At 47.8% G+C, this 18,138-nt stretch overlaps 1 long non-coding RNA gene across 1 annotated transcript; it reads right to left on the bottom strand.

Moving 5' to 3' along the window:
* Positions 1-866: 866 nt before the first annotated feature.
* LOC135818858 (uncharacterized) lies at positions 867-12,313 on the bottom strand. Its single transcript, XR_010553789.1, has 3 exons — positions 12,159-12,313; positions 7,957-8,045; positions 867-931 (listed from the first exon to the last, which is right to left on the bottom strand). It is a non-coding gene; the product is annotated as an uncharacterized LOC135818858 (long non-coding RNA).
* Positions 12,314-18,138: the final 5,825 nt, after the last annotated feature.

Below are 18,138 nucleotides of genomic sequence, written 5' to 3'. Positions count from 1 at the left end.
ATCTCCTTTGCCTTCTGTTCTTTTCTATTTTCAACCCCTGTGCTCCGTGCCCCTTCGCTCGATTTGTCTTGTCTTTACTATCTCCTTACTTGTTGAGCGGCCTGAGCGACGCTTCCAAACTTAATATCAGGGACAGCAGGGCGTGTGGCTTTTGTAGTCACCAAAAGCTGGTGAGATTTAGGGGGCTCGAATCTGATGGATACAAACAGTTCAAGTTCAAGTTCGTCAATATTAGACACCTTCGTATGTATTTTGTGGCACTGGTTGCCAACTTAACATTGGTTCTTTCATGGTTCATCTTTGGTTCCGTAAATTCCGATGACGAACGGAGCAGAAATCCAATCTGAAATAACGCTCCCTAGCGCGAAACAGCCGGGCAGGTTCGATGGTTATGTATTGCCCACATGCTACGTATGGAGAAGCACAATTTCTACATCTCCATGATAAACCTAGAATATCGACATATTTTATTATTTTGAAAAGTCTAGCAATCGATGCTTTTCCAACTTCATGTCAATTCCAAATATTTCAATTTTAGACAAATCTCTAACTGACTATCCTCTGATGGTTCTGGCCTAAGGTGATAAGAGAAAATTGATAAATCAAAGGTGTCCATATGATTTCACCTAACTCCCCAGCATCCCATTACCTAGTGTGTTGTTATCTTTGCATATAGTCACGGATTGAGCATCACAGGTTGAAGTGGCAGGGTAACATCCAGTTGTTAGGTAGGCAGTCACCTTTCTTCCCAGCAATAGTTCCATGTGTGTGCGGTAGTCATGGAAACACTCATCGATGTCTACAGTAGAAATCAACTTAAACGTCGGTACAGTTGTTGAGCACTCGGCGCTGGCTGCAGTAGAGTTCGCAGCAGACCATGAGCTGTGGCTGACTAAGAATTCACCATTGGTAGTGTTGCAGTTGAATTCAGCTGAATGAATAGAACATAACCCAGTGAGAAAGTAATTTAGCTTTAAGTTATACGTCCGTTCTGAATGACGAGACATTCTCGTTGGTGGTGACAATCAGATTTTTCATCCGACTTTTCCCGTTTGTGTCTTTCCCTCAAACCATTGAATATCTAATGACTCGGGGCTCCCCGCGTGCTAGTTTGTACGTGAAGTGTGTGGGTTACAGTGAGGGCTGTGGCCCACCCGCCTGTGTGGATTCGCAGGAAGTGTGAGTTACGAAGTATGAAGAAAATGTTGAACTGTCTCTGCTGGGATGACGACTACACCATAGCTCAGTGGTTAGAGCATCGCTGGCTACAAGCGAGGGTCCCTAGTTCGAGTCCTGATAGTGACGGTCAATTTTTTCCTAAAGACTTTTCCCGATTGTGTCTTTCCCTCAAACCAGTGGTTATTATTTTACGCTTGTACTGAATTACGCGTTGACTTCACCAAGCTTGCTTGGCTAGTCTTCGAATAAGCCAACATTTGATGACCAAAAGAAATGAGGAACGAGTAAGGCCAATGAGGTGCGCACGCGCGTGCAGCTTCAGAAAAGGCAGCAAGAATACCAAGGCAGTCCAAAACACACACAAAATGTAAACTATTTACTTCAACAAATAAACCTGGAAACGGATGAATACATCAATCATACGATAGTTTGACGGCAGGATGAAACGGACACCTTGTTTCATGCTGCTGTCAAACTATGAACGCTATAGTAAACAAAAACAAGGTTTATCTACTTAATCATACTAGTACCAGCTGACGATATAGAGAGGGAAAGCGACATAGCATGAGTACACATGATAGTACTTTTGAAGTACAATTCTACTTATAAACTACAGCCGAGAACCACGTGCTGTAGTCGAAAACTACACACCATTGGTAAATTATTTTCACATATACAGACAATTCGCAAAAGAGTTCGAACGTTCAGAAACAATCCATTACTTGTATGATAGATTGGCAGGACAATTGTGGCGCTTGTTTCGCCTTGTGGTCATCTTTCCCAGATCACCTTCACAGAATCTGAAAGAACGTACTTCCGAGATTTTCTTTGTAACACATGTAGAAGAAAAACGCATGGAATTGAGTTATGAAGCAATTAACTATCCACGACTGTAACAAGATAAAGGGCAGTCAGAAAGTGCGATAGCAGGGCACTTAGGTGACAGGCTAAAGGCTTCTACCTCAAAAAAGTAATTCTTTTGTCTAGTTTCTTGATCGCATGCTGACGGTCACAACTGGAGCTAATTTCAAAAGCAAACTGACCAAAGGAACGTTCAGATAGATGGGCGCAATGAGTTCACGTCTCATGGTAGAGGTCACGAAAACAATGACCTGCCCTCGAAAGCCCTAGTTAGGATGTGCTCACCACATAGTTGGCATTTGGATCGCGTGACCTGAAATGATTGCCAACCGTCAGAATCTGATCAAACGAAACTTGAAGTATAAACGCGAAGTATAATACCGGCCTGTGGTGATATTATAGCACCTTTCCCTGCATGGGTCTTGGCACTCAGGCTGCTAGTGCTACTGTTCGCACCCTAGGCCCTGCACTGCTGTACGTCTGGCGCCTTGCGCATAACACATTCACATGTCACCTTTCAAGCCGCCTTTGCAGCCAGCTTCCCTTTAAAAGCCATTTCGTTTTACTGATGATTCATTCTCATCTTTCGAAGAGTTGGTCTGCCTTGAGCAGGACACAACATGGCGCAGCGAAAGACACAAACCTCTGTCAAGGCCAAGGCTGAGGAAGCAGCAGCACCCAACGACGGGTTGACAGAGCGGATGCAGCCAGGGATCCAAGAAGAAGGAAGCCTGCTGCAGTCTATCGTCCAATCCCTCAGCCAGCAGCAGCAGATTCTGCTTAGGCTCACAATGGCGCAGTCAAGCCAGCCTGCCGGCAGTGGCCCGCCACAGTCCACCTCAAGACAGCCAGAGGCAGGGCCGTGGGCCCGGAGAGCGGAAATACCCCAATTGCCCAGTCCAGACTCGGTGGACCTAGCTGGTTTCCTCGAGTGGAAAGTCAAGTGGTCCGACTACGTGTCGTTGACCGGGCTATGCAGAAACGCAGGTACAGTTACGCAGCATGCAGTTCTCCGTACAGCTCTCAACGACGGTTGGGTGCGGCTGTTGCAGGCGGGCGTAGGTCCCATAACCGACGGCGATGATGAGCGGGTTGCCATTCAGAAGCTGGAAGCTTTCCTGAGAAAACGAAGAAACCCGTTACTCGACCGCCAGGCCTTCCATGGCAGGAGCCAGAGACAAGGTGAGAGCATCAGCCAGTACTTCTCGGGTCTATCTCAGCTGCATGATGCGTGCAGCGACCCAGATAGTCTGCAGTGCGGCAGATGTGGGTCACTGTGCGGCCATGAGGCCCAAATTCGGGGAAAACCGGCTCCGCGACAGGCTCGTCTGTGGCGTAAGGGATCGAGCGATGCAACGACGGGTGCTGGAAGAAGAGTATGCCAGTGAGTTATCGCTCGATCGGGTCATGCAGATATGCTCTGCATAAGAATCCTCTACCGATACGGAATCTGGCCTCGGTGAGCAGCTGCCCGACCAGACGTTGGCGGCGGCAACGAAGTCCACTTACAAGCGTCAGCAGGCGCAGGCTAAGACGCTGAAGTCGGACGTAGGAACGTGCAGGTTTTGTGGGGAGACTCACCCCAAGGGCCAATGCAATGCCTATAACCAGACATGCCGCTTGTGCCTCAAGGTGGGTCACTTTGCTAGGGTTTGTCCTCAGCGGACCTCGCCCTCACCAGGAACGACGTCTGTCGACTCGCTGTTTGTCAACCAGGCTGGTCCTTTTAGGAACAAGCTGGTGACGGTTGGCGTCGCGATCCAGGGAGGATCGTCATGCGCTATCGGGTGGCTGCCGGACGCGGGCGCGGATGTGGACGCCATCAGTCTTACCGACCTGGATGGTATCGACCCAAGCCTCAGGATGAATCTAGTGCCGGACACAGCTGATGTCAAGGCAGCTAACGGTACAGCTTTGGATTGTTTGGGCAAGCTCGAGGCTAAGTTGTCTTTGAGCGACACTACCGCTGTGTCGACCCTGCACGTATTCCGGCAGCTGAAGACACCTCTGCTCAGCAAGGACACGTGCATGAAGTTGCGGCTTCTCGAGAATGGATGGCCTCACTCCCGTCTAAGGGCACAAAGCGTGGGAAACATCTCCATCACTCGGAAGCAAGCATCCTAAGTCGCAGACACGTCAGTAGGTACTGCGTCGACGGCGGCTGAGGAAATCTGACGTACCTTGCTGGAAGAGTTTCCAGAAGTGTAATGTGATACCCCGCTCAAGCCCATGAGCGGTGAGCCAATGCGCATCGAGCTCATCAACGGCGCGTCGCCATGCCGCCTGTATCGCGCTCGCTCCATCCCATTCCGACATGGTGGGCAAGGGCGTCAGTGAGAAGGTGCCTGTCGGCGAAGCATACACTTGTTGCCACCCACTGGTGGTGGTCCCTAAGAAGAATTCCAGTAAGCCGCGCATCGCGGTGGACCTTACGGGTCTAAATAAATGGGTCAAGAGGCCGGCATACCCAACCCGAGTACCTCGGGAAGTCATCGCGTCGATCACAATGGGGATGCAGTACTTCACCTCCCTACATTCTTGCCATGGCTACTGGCAGGTACCCCTCGACGAGGATAGCACCAGGCTCACAATGTTCATGACGCCATGGGGTGCCTACCGTTTCAAGCGGAACGTCACGGGCTTGGTGTCGGCAGGTGACGAACACAACCGGAGAGGAGACGAAGTGTTCGCCGGGTTTTCGAATCTTCAGAAAGTGGTAGAGAATGTCATCGTGTACGACACTGAGCTTGAGGCGCACACCCAGAGGGGTCGCAATGTGCTCAAGCTTTGCTCGGAGAACCAAATCACAACGAACCGCCGCAAATTCGTCTTTGCGGTACCCAGAGCATCTTACTGCGGATTCGTGGTGACGCAGGACGGCTACAATCCTGAACGTAGCTTGGTGGAGGATCTATACATCTTTCCAACCCCTATCAACCGTACTGATATCCGATCCTTCTGTGGACTCGTGCAGCAGTTCGACGTGTTCACGCCGCGACTAGCAGAGCTACAATCCCCGATCCGCTCTCTGCTCTCTCCAAAGAATGAGTTTATCTGGGAGGATCCGCAGCAGCAGGCATTTACAGCTATACTAGAGGAGCTGGTAAGCCCTCGAGTGTTGGCTACCTTCAACCCTGCACAGACGCTTCGTCTCGAGACAGACGCCTCGCAGTCAAACGGTCTCGGCATGGCACTGTGGCAGCAGCAAGTGGACGGGCGGTGGCGTCTAGTGCAATTTGCTTCACGGCACGTCACTGAGACCGAGGTCAGGTACTCTGCAACGGAGATTGAACTGCTGGCGGTAGTCTGGGCAGTCCACAAGGCTAGACTGCTCCTGGCTAGCGCTGATTTCGAGCTGCTAGTTGATCACAAGCCGCTCATTCCTATCCTGAATGCTAAGACGCTGAATGAGTTGACGTGTCCACGAATCGTGCGACTAAGGGAGAAGCTGACGCCTTTTCGGTTCATGGCTCAGTGGAGACCGGGTGCCGATCACCAGGTCGCAGATTGCCTGTCAAGACACCCAGTAAGTGCACCAGACCCTGGCGATGAAGCTGGTGAGGAAAAAATCGAGCACTGCTACTGTGTTCTCCGTCAGCTGTCGCAAGAGGACGAGGAAACAGGCCATACAGTCTTCCCCGACCTTGGCATTACGAAGGTGCGGGCGGAGGGCTCAACGGACCCGGAATACCTCAAGCTGCTGAACGCCGTAACGAACGGCTTTCCGGTGGACAAGGCTGCTCAGAGAAGGGTTGCTGGAGTGGCGTAACACGCCGGGTGCAGGAGGAGCAAGCCCGGCCCAGCTGCTGTTTGGAAGGCCAACGAGGACCAAGGTTCCCACACTTCCTGCAAATCTGCAGCAGTACGCTGCCCACAGCCGCAGCGCTCCCCAGCAGGTCTCATCCCAGCTTGGCAAACCTCTGCCGCCTCTGCATGTAGGCGATAAGGTATGGATCCAGAACCAGTCTTCAAAACGCTGGGATATGGAAGGAACGGTCACAAAATGCACGAGAAGAGGACGGAGCTACACGGTGCAGATGTTGACGGGGTCCCAGCTTGGCAAACCTCTGCCGCCTCTGCATGTAGGCGATAAGGTATGGATCCAGAACCAGTCTTCAAAACGCTGGGATATGGAAGGAACGGTCACAAAATGCACGAGAAGAGGACGGAGCTACACGGTGCAGATGTTGACGGGGTCCAGCTTCTGGCGGAACAGACGGTTCCTCCGGCCACGTGCATAAATTGACTGGGCATGCTTCTCTTGCTTTTTCCTTGTTGCTTGTGCGCTACGCTGTGATTTTTTAAATTTCAGTTTCAGGATTTTCTTTGTGTTAGTGCTCCCAAGTCGCACTTAAGCCGAGGAAGCGTGTGGTGATACTATAGCACCTTTCCCTGCATGGGTCTTGGCACTCAGGCTGCTAGTGCTACTGTTCGCACCCTAGGCCCTGCACTGCTGTACCTCTGGCGCCGTGCGCATAACACATTCACATGTCACCTTTCAAGCCGCCTTTGCAGCCAGCTTCCCATTAAAAGCCATTGCGTTTTACTGATGATTCATTCTCGTCTTTCGAAGAGTTGGTCTGCCTTGAGCGGGACACAACACGGCCTAACTGGCTTTCAGTTACAACTCAACTTCGATGCGCACTCCAACAGCCTTCCAATTTGGAAGCTTCTAAATTACACCCCCCCCCCCCCCACCTGCCCTTTGCCTGATGATTGTGAGAGCACGAAACTTCAAGTCGCAGCAAACGTCCTTGATTGTCCTTGTTTTTCTGTTCTGAAGCTCCTAAATATCATGGTAACACAGTGCCCGAAGGCGAGCGCAACCAAGAACTGAAAATCTCAGCTGTGAAGGGCGTTTGCGGATGTACATGCATGTCGATGACGATCCTGGCAAGACCACGGGCCAATGCAGTCAAATTACGAATCAACGACGAAAAGAAACACACCACACAACCTTCCTCTTTCCTCCTAGGTCCTTTTTCTTTCTATTCGTGTTTGTTACATTATCATTTTTCGAAATGCTTCATGCACTACTGTTGGAATAATATACAATGTAGTTTGATTGCGAAACGTGGCAAATAGCAAGCAATCCCATTGAACAGTAAATAGACTAGTTCAAGACCACCTTGCTTGTTTTCTTTCCGACTGGTGCAAAACGTAAAAATGACATCACGTATTTCAAATGTTCTCAACTGACTGGCCCCATTGTGAAGTCTACCGCAGAAATGTGTGATATGGTCTTCACGACCATACCACCCCTTCCCCAGGCGATTTGGTCTCATGGTGTTTCTTTCATTTTCATTCGGGTAAAAGTCAGTTAGGCTGCGAATTGTTCCTTTGGACAAAATTCGCAAAAAACGGTGCAAGGAAATAAACCACAAAGCAGTTTGAAATTTAAAAGCATCTGACTCCTGTAGACGAGTAGTGAACGGGAGAAGCTAATCCTCCATCACGCCGTGTTTCAAATGCTCTTGGATGAATTTCATGTTATTGGGTTCTATGCCAGTTTGAATTTGCGAATCAGAATAAATACAAACAAACAAACTGGATCCCGTCGACGTTTCACGGAGTGCTAATGGCCCCTAATGGCCCCTCTCTTTACCCTCGATCTTAATTACCAATTTGGTAGATTTTCAATACGACGTGCTGAAACGTGCTGAAACTTTCCCAGCTCTTCTTTCCGTGCTCTTCTATCATCGACAATAATATTTCCGACTATGGAGACCCGATCACCGGGTAAGATGGAAAGTCCCCATCATCCTTCACAAATCTAGCATATTTCAATTTGGAATCATGTTATTCATTTAGTCCGTGTACAGTCGAACCCTTAACTACAGTAACGTCAGAATTGTTAGGTTCGTTAATATAACATAGACAAGACTTAGTGTCGTAAGCTAGACTAATCGCACTTACTGACATACTTGACTCCTTCTGCAAAGGATCCAACACAGATGATCAGCACTGAAGACAATTTTAGTATGCAAAGCAAGTTGGCCATTTCTCTGTGTAGCGCAGTCGGGATAGAGATTATGCACAAATGATAAAAATATGGAACAAAAGAGAGACAGGAATGGAACATATAATAATTGTTATTCTGTTCGTAACTGCTAAAATCGGGAATTATCCTTCAAAGGATGAATGGTTATATGGATCATCGGTGGCCAGTTACAACTTTTTTAGTCTCCAATCCCATCAAAGGTAGTGCTTGGACGGGGATTATTAAACGACTTAGAAGTGACACGAGGTTAATGCTAGTCTAGGAAATTCAAAACATTTGTATCTTATGGACTCAGATGGAGAGCCAAGGTTTAATTCATTCAAAAGAGAAAAACCAAAGACCTACAAGTTACGCTATACTGTCCACTAACACCACCAGTTACTAAACAATCAGCTCATCCGATAACATTGCACGACACTGAGCGACGGTACTGACGAGCTGATTGTTTAGTAACTGGTGGTGTTAGTGGACAGTATAGTGTAACTTTTAGGTCCTTGGTCTTTTTCTTTGTATAAATTTACATCTCACCTAAATTATACATACTTAGATTGAGTATGCTCAATCTGTGGACATTATGCTGTTTCGTTATTTGTGAACTCATCGGCGCAGCACAGAGGAAGTGAGGCCGAACCCTCTGTGCTGCGCTGATGAGTTCACAAAGAACGAAACAGCATGCTGTCCGCACATTGAGTACTAAGAAGTAGAAGTCGAAGTAGGGAACGCTTTAGGCTTTTGAAAATGTTAAAGGTTTTCACTAGTATACTTTCATGCCTTATCATCAGGTGTTATACCAGGAAAGTCAAAAGAACATGAACAATGGATTAAATACAGCAGAGAGGAGGTGATAGAAACAGCCCAAGGAATAAGAGCCAACACAACAGCGTCCAATGCGTGACCTATACGCATAGAAAGTAATGGGGAAAAGGTGCAAGTGTATTTAAACCAAAAAAAAGCCACGTGCGGTGCAGCAAAAACGGCCGACAAATGGACAAAAACTAACGAGTTGTTGATGACCTACCTGACAGTCTAAGCGTGAATCAGATCTGCTTCTGTCTACATAAGTTGGGTTTCTTGGTGTGAATATCAACAGCATTTAAAGCAGTCAAAAACCCCGCATTGCATACACGTGTGCAAAACAATCAATCATCTGAGTACACGCTGCAACATTCAGGATGCTCTAACAAATGACAAGCAATGGACGAATCGTACCCCTCAAAACTAACATCAGAACAATCAGAATGAACAGCGGACAAGTCCGACACCAAACGCGTAGTCTACTTAGGCTTAGTTGTTGACTCCGCCGTGCCCTGGATGCCGCCGTGCGCTGGATGCGCCGTGCTCTGCATGCCGCCTGTGCCGCCGTTGCTAATCTCGTCATCTTTCTCGTTTCAGTTGACTTCTTTGCCAGTACGTGAGTGGGTCTTTCAGGTGGCTTCTTTGGCGGTCTTCAAAGCTTGAGGTCAGTGGACACTTCCCATGATGATTCATTGGCTTTATTCACATGAATACTTCCTCCGTTAACAAAAACTTCGTGATGGATTTTGATGGATATGAAAACGCTTAGAACAGGTCAAGAACAGTTGGTATCGCCTGCAAATTACTGGACGACGGTGATTCAGCCTATGCACAGCGCTTTTACAAGAGAAATGTTGGCAGAATGAGCAGAGAATTCAGTTTGCGTTGCTTTCGCTCGATTCATTTTTGACCTGCGTCGCAGTCGTCATCTGCTGCACGCGAGTCGTCATCTGCTGTACGCGAGTCGTCATCTCTCTCGAGTCGTTTGTGCAGCTCGTTTCAGCCTTGCCTCGGCTGCTTTGATCACACTCCGCTTGATGTCGCCACCGTTCAAGTAAGTTTGCTTTCAAGCTGCGTGATCCGCCGCGATGGCGATTACTCGTTTCCACCAGGGAGTCGTGAAAATTATTTTACAACTCCCTGGTTTCATCTTCGCTCTCCAGAACTCCGCGAAACGAGGAGTAAAGGCACAGCTAAACTGATTCCAATTTCTCTAATGGATACCAGCACTGAACGGCAGCGGCTAGCAAGTCCAGGCGACTTTCTTTAGCCACGAGACGCGCATCTGACTGCAGACTTCCGAAAGAATGCATGGTCATCAGCATTCGAATCTGGACTTTGCGCAGGTGGAACAGGAACTAACGTGTTACTTCAGTTCATAATTGTTTTCATTGAGCCGTGCGATCGGAGCAGCTCCTTGTTCACTCGCTCATTGTGTGGGCTCGCTGCTCCGTTTTATCGCTCTCTATCACTTTCCAACGTACTTAGTGCCAAAGTGGTAGAGAGGCCAAGCATCGCAATATCCCCTCGGAGAAGTGGCATTTCAGTTTCGCTCGCCATGACTGTCATCACCTATGTTTCCACAGCGCAACCATCGATTCCGCTCGGCTTGTTGTAAAAGGTCGCTTTCCTTGCATCGTACCTCTGTCATGGCATGCCAGTGAAGGCCAAGAAAGTGATTGTGACTCATTTCACGCCAGTTTGTGCCCAAATCAGCCCCTCAAAATTCCATCACGAAGTTTTTGTTAACGGAGGAAGTAGTTGGTTGCGAGATGTTCTTTGGGATCAATCCCGCTGTGTTGGACCATCTCGTTCCAGGATGACTCTTACGCTTGCGTGCGTTCCCTCCCAAGTCGCCCGGTACGTGCGGGTTCAGGTATGATGTGCAGCGGTGTGTGTTGTCTTATGCGCGCGTCTAGATGTTGAAAGATCCTACCTACATTATCGGCTATCACAATACCGAGGCTCGAAAGGATAAGTCACTATATGACCTGAAGGTAAGACGTCCTTCTTCAACGTGAACGTACGTACCGTGGAGTAGATGAAACGAATGTGCACATTTTAATAATTTGACGTAACGGCTGATTTTACGCGACGCTCAACCATATGTGACACTGACTCGTCCTTCCACGGTACATATGGATAAACTGGATTAGTAGAAGCTTCATCTATCTTCTTATTTGGGACAGCCACAGTTACATACTTCACAATAACCGAAGTGGGGTATCCATTGAGACGAAACAGTGCACGTAACTTCTCCAAATCCTGCTCCAACGTTGACGACGAATCAAAGCGGGTAATGTCAACCAAGTAACGTAACAAATTGATCTTATACAAAGTCGCAGAAAACGAGTCCCATACAATGTACGAGCTAGTGAACGTAGGCTTATGATAAACAGATGTAACAAGCTTGCGCTGTCTCTATCACTTCTCCCCATGATTTATGACATTGTCCTTTTTGATTAGATTTTGCCTGTATTTCACCTGATCATACCAGGCAGGCACAGTGGGTTGGTCAAAGACCATGATTGAGATACGAGAGGTACCTGGGAGCGGTTTTTCCAGCCGTGCTGCAACCCACAGTGAATTGGGAACTTGTGGCCAGGCACAAGGGGTACATGGATGCAGCTAATGGGGTCGTTTTCGGCACTTGTGCCAGTGGGTTGTGAGACTTATCCACTCACCCCCACCGTTAGGCGCTGCGTCTGTCGCTAGGGTTTATCGGTTGTTAGCGGCCGTCGTGAGTTCCCTTCGGGAACGGAAACGATAATTTACTTTTTTTAATTTTTTTATAAGGAATGAAAGTACTTCGAAGTATATCAGTCAAAACTTTTAAAATGTTCAAGAGAGTGAATTATGAAGTGTGTCCTACTTCTAAGAATGATTGCATTCGTGTCTCCAAGGAAATGATACTGCCAACTTTGCCTCCAGCCGAGTCTCACCCAAACTATTATTTTTGGGTTGCGGAATTAATATCTTCCACGAAATCCACGTATCTCCAGACAATGCAGTGAATAAAGGAGTGAGTTTTTCGGTCTAATTAGAGACCATTATACCCAGAAAAATCGAACCACAACCGTGATAGCAAACCATTTGGAATGCATGGATTAGAAATTTTGAAAATGAAGTTTAACTCAAATTGATGAACCCCGCCCTCAAGCCTTCAACAACTTAGAACAATAATTATTATGAAGTGTTTTTGTTTTTCTTATTATACAACGCAAACAAATCGAAGGGAAGACGACACAATGAAGGGCCCATTTATGAAGGAGTAGTGATGGGGTGTGAAGTTCTCAGCCGACATACTCTGTAATGAACTCACCATTCAGATGTCTGCTAGATCACCTTGGTTCCCAACTCTACACAGGCATAGATCAGCTCACGCGTGTCACCAGTTTGAGCACAGTACTTGGGCAGAATACAGTTTCTTGCTGGCAGGCACCGGCACCACGACAGTCCTCCTCAGGTCATTAACAGTCCTTCTTGTGTGGAAATATAAGATTAAACGTTAGAAGAAGAGACCAGTGTAGCCTGCGTATACACAAGACGGATTTCCAAATTTTCTTTGATTTCGCCGTGAGAAATAGGGCATGGATCACGTACCATGTATGTTGTAGCCAGGTGCGCGACAAGTGGTGAACACCGTCTTTTCTTCACTGGAAGTGCACGATAGGCTACCCACTCTGTAACTTGAAAATTTGCCAGATGCACGCAGCTGGTTCTCGTGTCATGCTTCATGGGAACGGAAGTAACAGACTCCCATAAATTTATCTTATTAGCAAGCTTTGGGCTTTCCTGTTTTGCAATTGGCTATTGCGGATTTGACTTATAGTACGATTCTCACCAGCTTGGTGTAATGCAACAAATTAATACGCCTCAGGCTCTGTTGTGATGATGACTACCGAACATGTACTTCGTCGGTTGTTGGGCAGCATTGGATTCAGGTCCCTGGTTGTAGCTCCGGTAGTGACAGTGGATTAGTTATTCCGTTTCAAGAATCAATTTGTTTTACATGTATGCATGCAAACTCGGAGGGAGTTGTGGTTGCTCGTGAGAGTGCTCAATACACTGAGGTGATGAGCTTAGAGCCCAAACTTGAGAGGAATCAAAAGCGTTTCTGCTGTTGTTGCGGTTGCTCGTGGGAGTGCTCAATACACCAAGGTGCAGAGCCTAGTGCACACACTTGAGAGGAATCAAACGCGTTTCTGCTGCTGTCTGATGATCGGTTAAAACCGTGAAACTCAGAGTTACAGCAAAACTGGGGAATGGCCTGGCACATTAGGTTTGAACCTACGAAGTCTCAGTCTCTCCTGATTTCTCACCATCGCAACACAGTCGTCGTCCCACCGATTGTATTCCAGGGCACAGTTGTTTCGGAAGTCGACCAGCTGAAGATGCTTTGTGTGCTGTTTGACCAACACCTGTCCTTCACAGCTCATATCAGGCAATTGGCTATTCGAGGCTCGCAGCGTCTCGGCTTCCTCCGGAAAGCCTCGCGAGTGCTGGACTCCAGGTGCCGTGGAGTGATCTACAAGGGCTTTGTCCGCCCTGTTTTAGAGTACGGCATGCTCGTGTGGATGAGCGCTGCACCCACCACTCTGGCTCGCCTCACTGCCATCCAACGCCGTGGCCTTCAACTAATCGGTGATGGAGCCTACCTCCCTAGCTTGGACATCCGCAGAATGGTCGGAGCACTCTGCTTTCTGTGCAAGCTCCACTTTTCAACTGCCCGAGACATGCTTCTCACCCTTCTTCCACCCCGAGCGACCTACACATCACGCCATAGCCGACGCACACAAAAGCATCCCTCACACCAGTTTCAGCTCACTTCCACTCTTCCGCCCAGAGCACGGAATGATGTCATTCGGTCCTTCCCCAACGCTGTTGTGGAGGTCTGGAACCAGCTCCCGCAGTGCGTTCTGCTGAACCAGCCAACAAGGAAAGGACTGCAGACGTTCAAAGAAAAGGTAAACGCCCACCTGCGCCTTACCAGCTGGGGGTGGGCAACGGACAGGCTATGAATCAAAGAAAAAAGTAGAAAAAAAGCTCTAACTCTGTTCCCTCCTCCATTCACTTCGTTGACTCTCTGATAACTTTTTACTGTGCATACTTTTCCCCGTAATCCCCAGTTATCTACCCCCCCCCCCCTGCGTATTTTCTGTAATCTTTTGTTTTTGCGGAGCGCTTGGATTACAATGAAGCCGAGACCCTATGGTCGGTCAAGCTGCCCCTGGCTCTCCCCCACTCCTGCCATTCCATATGTAGCCAGTGCAGGCTGTCGTAATAAAACGACTCATCCGTGTTCCATTCCCGTGCATGGTACATGCATGGTGCGACGGCACAATGGCAGCTGTCGCAAATCACACTGAGTATTACACGTGTTTGTTGGTTATTCCTAGTTAGCTGCTAGCTTTTCCCTACTCGAAGATGTTGCCGCCGCGAAATCTGGGGTTTTTTGTTAGTCCTGGCGAAAACCGTGTTTTGATCCGTTGAGGGAGACGAGAGATACAGTGCGAAGACGTACGATCTGTCCGAGAATCGCCGAAGAAGAAAGCTTCGCAGACGACCCGTAGTGGCTGGGAATAGAATGGAACATACCGGTATACCAGTCGATGCCTGTCATGGTAGGGATGACTGCTACGAAGTTATAGCCCCATGCTCCCCAGCGCTTATTAGCGCCCGACGATAATTACCAAATTTCATCAATTTTCCATGTGGATCAAAGCAAAGTCTCCTCAATCTTCTCCAGTCGAGCTGAGTCTGCACGCTACAATGGCGAGACGCGAAAAAGAGAACATTCATGAACACACAGGAGCATCACATGCAGCTGCATTCTGCCTTGACGAAGCTGAGAACAACACCAGCACCACGCATTTGGAAGAAATTTCGAAGAAGACGAAGCACTACATATCTGCGTTCAAAAAAGCCTCTGTACTGTGCAGTATGCATGCGTGCATGCGCGAAGCACGGGGTCCGCGGATCTACTTCGTTCAAAAATCATTGTGCCACACGGGTTGTATGATTTGTGTGCGATCATGGCCTTTCTTCTTGACAAACAAAACTGAAGTTTTTCGATCTTCAAATCGCCATAGCGTCCTTGTCATGACTCCAAATCAGCTGAAACGTTGCAGGAGGAATGAAAATGCCATGCTGAATCGATTGGTGCCATTTTCGAAGGGTTTCCTTAAAAAATATAATTTAGCCTGCACTGGCTACCTTATGCCTCATCGCTGCCTTGCTGCTTTGTGCCGTCAAATGGTGTGTGTTTTTTGGTAAAATAAAAAATAAAAAAACCTTTTTGATTCCTCTCAAGTGTGTGTATGCATGCATGTATATCCTGTATGCATGATAAGCACTGACGTAGATAATAGTCAAAAATACGAGTATCCTCAAAACTTGTCATTTCCTTCGGAGAGGCTTCTCCTTGCGCCGACGGTTTCGTTATGTTCGAAAGTTCATGCAAAGGAAAACGGGGATTTTTCTTTAGGTGTTGCCTTCCAGGGCGTATTCGGACCACTTGAAAAAATGCGTTACAAACCATTTTTCAGGCCATTCTCCTTGGCAACCCGGGTAATATGGCACGAAAGTATAAAAGTGACTGGAACGGTTTCCGTAACTGCGGTACCCCTGCACAACGCAACATTGTTCTTTCAAGGAGAAATCAACTCCAGAAACTGAATTTTTCTGCACAGCAGTTTCCAATACGCCTGAAAGTTCTCGTCACCGACGATCTTGAGTGTCGGCTTATTGAGCTCTGGGGCGAATACTAGCAGACGAAAAGTGGTAAAATGTTGAAGCGGTCTGTCGCAGAGCGTCAAGTCGCATCCAAACTCAATGATTATGTTCAGCACCTCGGCATCAAGGATGTTGTGCTCACGGCAGTGAGTATGTACAGCAAGGTGAACAATTTGAAAACGAAGGCCTGCGGTCACTACGAGAGGTAGAGGAAAAACGGAAACCGGTTCTCCTTTGGGAAACCCTGGCCAAGATCGTGCCTACGACTTGCAGACTGCTTTTGCCACATGAACAAATTTCAGGTATGGCACAGTGCGTTCGAGTGTGTTCCTGAATAGGAGCATCTGCAGTGTATTGACTCCACACCACTACTCTGGCCACATTGCCAGCCTGACAGTCAGTACACCTTAAGCGCAGTCCCAGACAAACTCAAACTTTGTATCAACATCATGTGCCAGCAGCAGCTGCTTCAGTCCATCACTGTTAGTGTCCCCCTGGCTTCCGTTCCTTCATCTGTGAGAATAGCTATCCCGCTAGCACTGACAGTGGATAGTGATGATGACACTAGAATGCTTGATGATAATTTATGCTGTACACGCCATGCAAGACATGCAAGACATGATCAACCCCAACAAAACTACCAGTAAAGGACGCTACGGACGAAGATGACGACCACGATGACGATGATGATGGTGACATTCTAGAGATCGTGCAACCTGACAACAGGCAGCTTGTGCAACAGACACAGCAGCAGCATCAGCAGCATCCTCAGCAGCAACAGCTCAAAAAGAAGAAAAAGAAGGTTGAGCAGAAGGGGGTGCTGTTTGGAACAGGCAACAGCAGCAGAGGCGATTGTCACTGCCAACACGAGCACCCAGAAGGAGCCACAGCAGAATCACCAAACAGTCATATCGACTATCATCAGCCAGCACCAGACCAGGATGCAGCAGAATCAGGCTCAAACACCAAACTTCCTTCAGTGACAAGTGGAAATCCAGGCACAGCTGTTGGACCATGTAACGAGGGGAAATGCACTGTCACCAATTAGATACGGACGAACGAATGCATTACCACATATCCCCGTCGTCGCATTCAGCCATAATGTTGTTGACGACATTGGATTTCAGTTGCCTGTTATTGAACACTCCAGAATCACAGACGCTTCCTGCAGGTCCGATATCCACAAACGTGAAGTGCCCTTTGCTGGCAACGCATACCATCAATAGGATAGCTGCGAATCCCTTCTCACCGCACTCTCCTGTATTTTCGTAAACGTTCCATCGACTGAACACGAACAGAAGGGAACATTGGACAATGCCCCAAATTGACCCAATGTGCGGTTCCACTGTCGCCACACCGTAGGCAGAAAAGACAATAGTTTCCCGTGTGACTGGTCCCAAAAAGGCTGTTACAAATTGATGCACGATGCTGACCAGTGTACTGGTGATGATCTGGAACAATCCAGCCATTACCGAGTAGTTTTCCGCGTGTGCCAGGAAGCACAGCGCTATTGCAAAGCGCGTCGTCACTGAAATAGTCCACGGTAGGTGAGTTGTGGCTCACTCTATCAAATGAACGTAGCGCTGCAGAAGATAAAAGAGCTTTCGTGTTCTCAATCTGAAATGTGTCCTCCATTGGCCTTGACTCGAGTCTGGCTCTCTCCCAATTAGCCAGTACCTCCTTCTCCCAAACCTCGTAACCTGTAGCGCATTCATTTTGAGGCGAGGTTGTCCGAAACAGACGCTCGCCCCGAAGATGGTCTCCAGGAAACAGGTGACCAAAACTGGTCGACAAATGCAGTGAATTCGAAAGCATGCTCAAACAATGCAACCATAATAATCATAGTTCTGAAAGCGGAAGCTTTTGAATCACTATACCAGCCACAGAGCTAGAAATGGCACAACTCTCCGCCGACGTCTGTCAAGGGCATGGCTATCCAGGTCAGCAAAGAAGGAGTTCCTTGTTATATCCCTACAAATTGAGAACGAAAGGAATTCGGGTGGACACAACTATTCCCATAGCGCTGCACATCCGAACCAGTCCCGTTATTTTCGAAATTGAGAAGGATCAAATAATTGTTGATGTGTGTTTAGATCGAAAGAAACGAGTTGGAATATGATGACACACTCGTCAGGGCGAACGTAAAAAGTGCATCAGCTGTGAAGGACGTTGGCCGATGTTCATGCATGTCGATGACGATACTGGCAAGACCATTGGACAATACGGTCAAACCACGATTCAATGTTATCGCATAAGCTGATTGTTTAGTAACTGGTGGTGTTAGTGGACAGTATAGCGTAACTTGTGGTTCCTTGGTCTTTCTCTTTTGTATAAATTAAACCTTGGCTCTCCATCTGAGTCAATTCCTGCACAATTATTATTATTATCAATTTATAAAACGAAGGTAAGTATTAGATTGCAAGTATCCACCCAAAAACACCCATCAAATCCAATAAGGCACTTGTCATAAAGTATCTGAACATTGTCGGTCCCTTCTCTTCCAGGATTTTACAGGGAATAGCTCAAGTTCGAAAGACAAAAATTTATACTAAAGTATAGCGTAAAAA

The sequence above is a fragment of the Sycon ciliatum genome, chromosome 6 (genome assembly GCF_964019385.1).
Source record: "Sycon ciliatum chromosome 6, ocSycCili1.1, whole genome shotgun sequence".
In the NCBI taxonomy this organism is placed as follows: Eukaryota; Metazoa; Porifera; class Calcarea; order Leucosolenida; family Sycettidae; genus Sycon; species Sycon ciliatum.
The sequence above is the reverse complement of the archived record's forward strand: the minus strand, read 5'-3'. Positions and strand labels throughout refer to the sequence as shown.